General features: G+C 40.5%; 1 protein-coding gene across 10 annotated transcripts in view; it reads left to right on the top strand.

The window, feature by feature from the left end:
• The first annotated feature begins 2,040 nt into the window (after positions 1 to 2,040).
• The window catches only part of LOC117523985 (pleckstrin homology domain-containing family A member 1-like), a 37,143-nt gene continuing 32,512 nt past the window's right edge, over positions 2,041 to 6,671 (top strand). For 9 of the 10 annotated variants that reach the window (XM_034185681.1, XM_034185679.1, XM_034185682.1 and 6 more), the window contains exon 1: positions 2,041 to 2,170. The gene's annotated coding sequence lies outside the window, so the exon portion shown is untranslated. Of the gene's footprint in view, positions 2,175 to 6,671 lie in introns of all 10 variants that reach the window. The other variant, XM_034185678.1, reaches the window with a different exon arrangement.

The following is a 6,671-nucleotide window of genomic DNA, read 5'->3' as shown; positions in this document are numbered from 1 at the left end:
TAAAGCTTATAGTTAGGGCTGGATCAGGTGACCCTGAACCATCCCTTAGTTATGCTGCTATAGACTTAGACTGCTGGGGGGTTCCCATGATGCACTGAGTGTTTCTTTCTCTTTTTGCTCTGTATGCACCACTCTGCATTTAATCATTAGTGACTGATCTCTGCTGCCCTCCACAGCATGTCTTTTTCCTGGTTCTCTCCCTCATCCCCAACCAGTCCCAGCAGAAGACTGCCCCTCCCTGAGCCTGGTTCTGCTGGAGGTTTCTTCCTGTTAAAAGGGAGTTTTTCCTTCCCACTGTCGCCAAGTGCTTGCTCACAGGGGGTCGTTTTGACCGTTGGGGTATTTCCGTAATTATTGTATGGCTTTGCCTTACAATATAAAGCGCCTTGGGGCAACTGTTTGTTGTGATTTGGCGCTATATAAATAAAATTGATTTGAATTGATTGGATTTGTGGAAGAATGAACAATTTGTTTACATTCTGCCTTGAGTATTGTGGAAAATTCTTCATTACAGCTGGAATAATGGGGAGCACGGGGGCTTAGTGGTTAGCACTGTTGCCTCACAGCAAGAAGGTCATGGGATCGATTTCCACCTATAGCCTTTCTGTGTGGAGTTTGCATGTTCTTCCCATGTTTGCATGGATTCCCTCCGGGTGCTCCGGCTTCCTCCCACATCACAAGACATGCAGGTTAGGTGAGTTGGAAACTTAAAAATTGTCCGTAGGCGTGTGTAAGACTCCAGCCCCCCTGTGACCCTTACTTGGAGTAAGCTGCTGAAGATGAGTGAGTGAGCTGGAATAATTTTGTGTCAAATTACTTATGGAGACCGTGATGAGGAATATTACAGATGATGCGTTATGGATGTGGCTATTTGTTCTTTGACCAACAAACCAGGCTGAAAAACCACACACCAAACTGTGGCGAATGCATGGTTACGTTGGTTATGTGCAGCAACCTTTCAGTCTTTTTCTTTTTGCAAATTCTATACCTCAATTATGGCAAGAATTATGGCAAACAATGTATATTTTGGTATTTTAAAGGGTGATGATGTCGTTACTTTTCCAGGAAAAAAACAAATGCTCATCAGCAAACCTTTAGTTCACCAACCTGAAGAAACAGAAGAGTGAAAAGAGGGGGGGAAAAGAAGAAGACGTACTTTGCTTGATGTTCTATTACATCGTTTTTTGTTTTGTTTTGTTTTATTTTGTTCTTTGTCATGATTTTCTGGATAATGCACTAATTAATATTGCAGAAACTGTGCTTTCTTGAAAGAATCTTTACATGCTAATCTATGATGAGCAAACATCATTTGGAGAATGATGTAGTAAAATGTGTCGGCAGGAGTTGAGAAACCTTTTTTGAGTTTCCAATATAAAAGCTGACCTCTGGTGGCATTTTCTTTCATTTTTTCCAAGTTGGAAAGTGGAAAATATGTGTTCTTACCTTCTGCTGAATGCAGCACAAGACCCAAGCTACCATATCCTTTTGTTTTTTTTGTCCATATATAGTATGTAACAATAATAATAATAATAATAATAATAATAATAATAATAAGTGGGTGGCATCACGTACAGGCTGTTCTTCTGGTTGAACATGTGCAGAAGGTTCACTCCTGATTCGGCCCTGTACCGTATATACAGGCCTGTCATATTCACTGAACCTTTCCTTAACCCTAATCTTAAACTGCTTCATACTCAAACCAAATCTGTCACAAGGGTCACAGGGAAGGTACACAATTTTTATTTTAAAGACTGTAAATCTTCTAATTCTGGATGCAGCAGTGTTCATCAATCAACCTTTGTTTTTGCAAGACCTTTCCCACATTTTATCTCACCTTTAGTTTGTGGCTCAAGGAGAGGAGGGGGGATGCAACCCCCTCAATCCCCCATCTAGATCCGCCACTGGGTCAACAGTAACCTATGTACACATATAAAAATAAAACATTTCAGACATATAGCTGGAGAGGAGATTTCACAGGTCTGGCCCCACAGACTTTTCAAACAATCGAATTATGCGGTTATGCTTGTTTCTCATTTGAGATGTGGCAACATAGACTATACTGAGTCGCACCAGCAGCACTGCTGTGGTCGCTAAAATGGGCTGAGAGCCGCAGAGGAGAAATCGAACTACACGTACACACCGACGCTCGCTGGGTGTACAAAAGCAAGACGTAGGTAATATAATTAAACATTATTTAGTTACCTGCCGGAGCTTTGTTCGGTTATACTTGTCCGTTAGCTTAGATATTACGTAGCTAACACTCTGGCTAACTAGCTCGTCAGCGTCACCGACGTTAGCTAATGTTTGCGTTTCGACTTGTCAGACTCGGTAATGCCAAGTAACACATAGTTAGCACCGTACTGAGGTGGTAAAAAGAAATAGCTGTTGGCTGTGTTGAGGTTTGTAAGCTTTATGGTGTGAAATAGCTGCTGTCAGACACTTTCTGTGCGTTTTATGGCGACACAGCTAACACTGGCTAGCAGGTTCATTGGACTTGGATTTTTATTAATAAAATGCCATTGTATAAAATAAAGACAACACCATCGCAATAAAAGGATAACAACTAGCATAATAGTATTAACTGACACTTATTTCCATTGTGGCTGTAATATTAAAATATTAATATTGTGCTTCGAGATTTTATATCCATCATTTTCTGGTCTTGTCTCCTATCACACAACTGACATTGTCTGAATTTATAACAGCTGAACGGTATTTATTTTTTTTTTTTTTTGCGTTTGTTGGGTGTTTATACCACGAAAAACACCTAACTGGTGAGCTTTTTTTTTTTTTTTTTTTTTTTGCTTTGGGAATACACATGTTGGAGTTCAACCACCACTTAGTGACTAACCTGACATTAGTTGCATGCGATGGTCCTCAATTTGGCTTTGGCCAGAAATAACTTCTTTCATATTAACTTGATGGACCTGTCCCACCATGTACCCGTAGCAGGAATGGACACTCCGAGGCTTGAGGTTCTTTCAGTATTATCCTTTATGGCTACTATCCAGGCAGACAACCGGTCTGTTCTCAAGGTCGGCTCCACATCACTTAGGCGAAGTGGCCAATCCGAAGGTGAGAATTCCTACTTCCATGACTGGCTGCTTGGTGAAAACTCGCTAGAGCTGTATGCTGTTCTATTGAAATCAGCCAGTTTGCTTTTGTCTCTAGCTTGCGTCTGTCAGCCAACTGACAGCTATCATTGCCTGGAACGATGAGATTTATACACCAAGCTGACCTAAAATGAATTACTCATCTTCAACCGCTTAGTTCTGCAGGGACAGCAGCTCCAGCAGAGGACCCCAGACTTCCCTTTCATGGGCCATATTGACAACCTCTGACTGGGGGATCCCGAGGCGTTCCCAGGTTAGTGTGGAGATATAATCTCTCCACCTAGTCCAGGGTCTAATCTGGGGTCTCCTCCCAGATGGAAGTGCCTGGAACACCTCCCTAGGGAGGCACCCAGGGGGCATCCTTACCAGATGCCTGAACCACCTCAGTTGGCTTCTTTCAACGCGAAGGAGCAGCGGCTCTACTCTGAGCTCCCTATGGATGACCGATCCTCTCACCCTATCTCTAAGGGAGACACCAGCCATCCTCCTATAAGGAAGTCCATTTTGGTTGCTTGTACCCGTGATCTAGTTCTTTTGGTTATGAAAACCGAAACCTTTAGTTGATTGGCATTGCGGCAAATTAGTGCCACAATGGAAATAAGCGTTTTATGCTTTTTTTTTTTTTTTTTTTTTTCTGTTACCCTGTATATTTATGTATCCATGTTTATTTAGTATCACTCACTCACTCTTTTTTCTAAGACTTGGAAACTGTAATGGATGTCTTCATTACACATCTCAAACAACACTTCCTTGGGTTTGCATGACCACTAAAGGGCTTTCCACAGGATTTCTGCTGTAAGAGAAACTTTCTTTGCTTTTGACATCTTGCTGAAGTGTTTTCACAGCTGGTTATGTCAGGTTTGACAGGCCCATGGCATTTTTCAGGATACTGAGAAAAGGCTAGGGAATTCCCCAAGAGGGATTATGAGTTAAACATGAAAGTGCAAGGCATTGTAACCTCTAGAGATGAATTCGTTTTGCCACAATTTGAAAATGAAAATAGTCATACAGAAGTGATAGCAAACACAGTTACGATATGTTACTAATGGGAATTTTCCTGTGCATGTGATACATATACAGTGGTGCTTATGGCCCCTTGTGTTTTTACATTTCTGAAGTTTGTAATGACATTAAAAAAAAAAGAAAAATCCAGCTTTAAATAAAAAATTTAAAGTGATACTCTCCACAGTCAAACTCACAGTGAAAACTGATCTCTACAATATGCAGGGATGAAAAATGTCTGCTTTTTGGCAGTTTTCCAGTTTTTTCCATGAGGCATCTTGTTGGGCAGCAAGGGGCCCTTGAAGCAGAGCTATTGGTTTTATTTTGCATTCTCTTCATTTTTACACGCTAAGCCATAAACAGCATATGTCTGTGAGTAATACTTTTTTAATGTACCTTTTTATGTTAATCTGACCTATTATGGTCTTCTGAAACAGTTGAATTTTATAACTTTAAAATGGAATGATGCTAACGTGTTAGCATGCCTATGGCATTTTCAGTGTTAAAGTTAGCATTAAGCTGTCACCTGTCAGCACGTTTGTGTTGCATTTGTGTTCCGTATAATAATAATTGATTCAGCATTTCTTGACATAAAATATTCAAATGCATTACAAACTATTTTTTTGTCTATTTTTATTTATGTATTGTAGTTTCACAGTGATCCTCACAGTAAACGGCTTAAATTTACCTGGGGCCTGTACTACGAAGCGGGGTTACTGGCTTATCAGGGTAACTTCTGGAGTAAGTTGATGACGTGTGGAGTAACTGCCCGGTTAACCCGTACTACGAAAGGTGGATAGGTTTTGATCAAGGTATGCTGCCATGGCAATTTATGCTGTGTGCCAAACCTGCTCCGTGCAGGTTATATTCTCGGTTAGCTTGAGGTTTTCGCTTAACCACTCCCTTTATAAGTACCGTCCATCCACCTTCTATCACTCCGAAGACAATGCCGGCCTACCTGGATGATCCGTTTGATATTGGGGCACAAATTGTGAGGGGCTCTCCTCGCAGGGCGAGGGTTTTTAAAGACCGCCAGAATCCGCTGACATACCCGGACGATATTCTCTATGAAAGATATAGATTCTCAGCTGAGGGAATTCGTTATCTTTGTCAGCTGATCGGGCCAGAATTCTGTAACATCACCCATCGTACACTGTAAAAAAGACTGTTGTTTTTACAGGAAAACACTGGCAGCTGTGGTTACCAGGGAATTCCTGTAAAAAATACAGCAGTTAAATGTACAATAAAAGAGAGCTCTTGTTTATAGATGTAACAGTTCTTTTAATGTGAGTCAGCTGTGGTTCATTCACTGTAAATCCATATACATATTATGTCTGTAATGTTATCTACTGTGCTGCTGTATGTTTTACAGGAATTCCCTGGTAACCACAGCTGCCAGCGTTTTCCTGTACAAACAAGTCATTTTTTACAATGTAGCAATGCCCCGACGATCGAGCAGATAATGTGCCTTGTGCCTATTTTGCCAGTGGACAATTTATGTATTCCATCGGTGATGCTGAACATCTGAGCAAGAATACTGTATGTTGTATGATTCGCAAGGTAGTACTTGCTCTATCTAAACTGTTGGATGCATTTGTCGTTTTCCCTGGCCATTTATCCGCAATGCAAATCAAAGAAGGGTTTTATGCAATCGCAGGTAATTACTAATATCAAAATAGGTCTAATGCATGTCCATTAATTAGGTGAAGTGGGGCTTATCAAGCTATGAATATAAACCTACCGTTCTGAAGGATGTTTTTATATTTCATCTTCACCTGCTGCCAGGTGCGTTTGGCACTGCTATTGCATCTGAAATATTGACAGGATTAGGAATAGCAATCATACAGTCAAAGTAGCCTATTTAGGAAACATTAACTTAACATTTATTAGTAGGCCTATGGCCACTTCTGAATCGTGTTGCATCTGGGCGTAATTTAATGAAAGGTTATTTTTTACACATATTAGACATTGCACAGGTTAATCATCTGTAACAGATTTGGGGAACAATTGAATTGTACGTACGCATTTACCCGATCAGCAATACGTTGCCAACAAGCCTGTCTTGCTTTATTGGCAGACGATGTGTTCGATTTCCCCCTTAACATTAATTTAAATTCCTCGTAGCTCCGCATAATAATCGTGCATTCTTCTTCGGTAAAGTAAGGTGACCGCGCCTTCATTGAAAAATGGTGACGTGTGCTGCAACCTGCCCCTTTTATGTGAACGCGCACAAACTCCAATTAGGTTAACACAGGTTCAACAAATCAACATCTTATTCAGCGTTGTAGTAACACCACTTGAGAAAACCAGGTTTTGTCAACCCCGGTTTAAGAGGTTGACCCTGGGTTATATCTGAGTAAGTTAACCCCGCTTCGTAGTACAGGCCCCAGGTGACTCGTGGATGTTTACTGTTTAACTATTTATTTGAAGGTTTATTTTGAATATAACAAAAGAGATAAGTGCGGAGTGATTTGTGATCAAAAAAACATGTTTTGCTTTTTCTTTTTTTTTTTTTTTAAACATTGAAATGCTTATTGATAATTTGGTATGTATATA

The sequence above is a fragment of the Thalassophryne amazonica genome, chromosome 13 (assembly GCF_902500255.1).
Source record: "Thalassophryne amazonica chromosome 13, fThaAma1.1, whole genome shotgun sequence".
Lineage (NCBI taxonomy): Eukaryota > Metazoa > Chordata > Actinopteri > Batrachoidiformes > Batrachoididae > Thalassophryne > Thalassophryne amazonica.
Note: the sequence above shows the minus strand (reverse complement) of the source record. Positions and strands in the feature narration are given on the sequence as shown.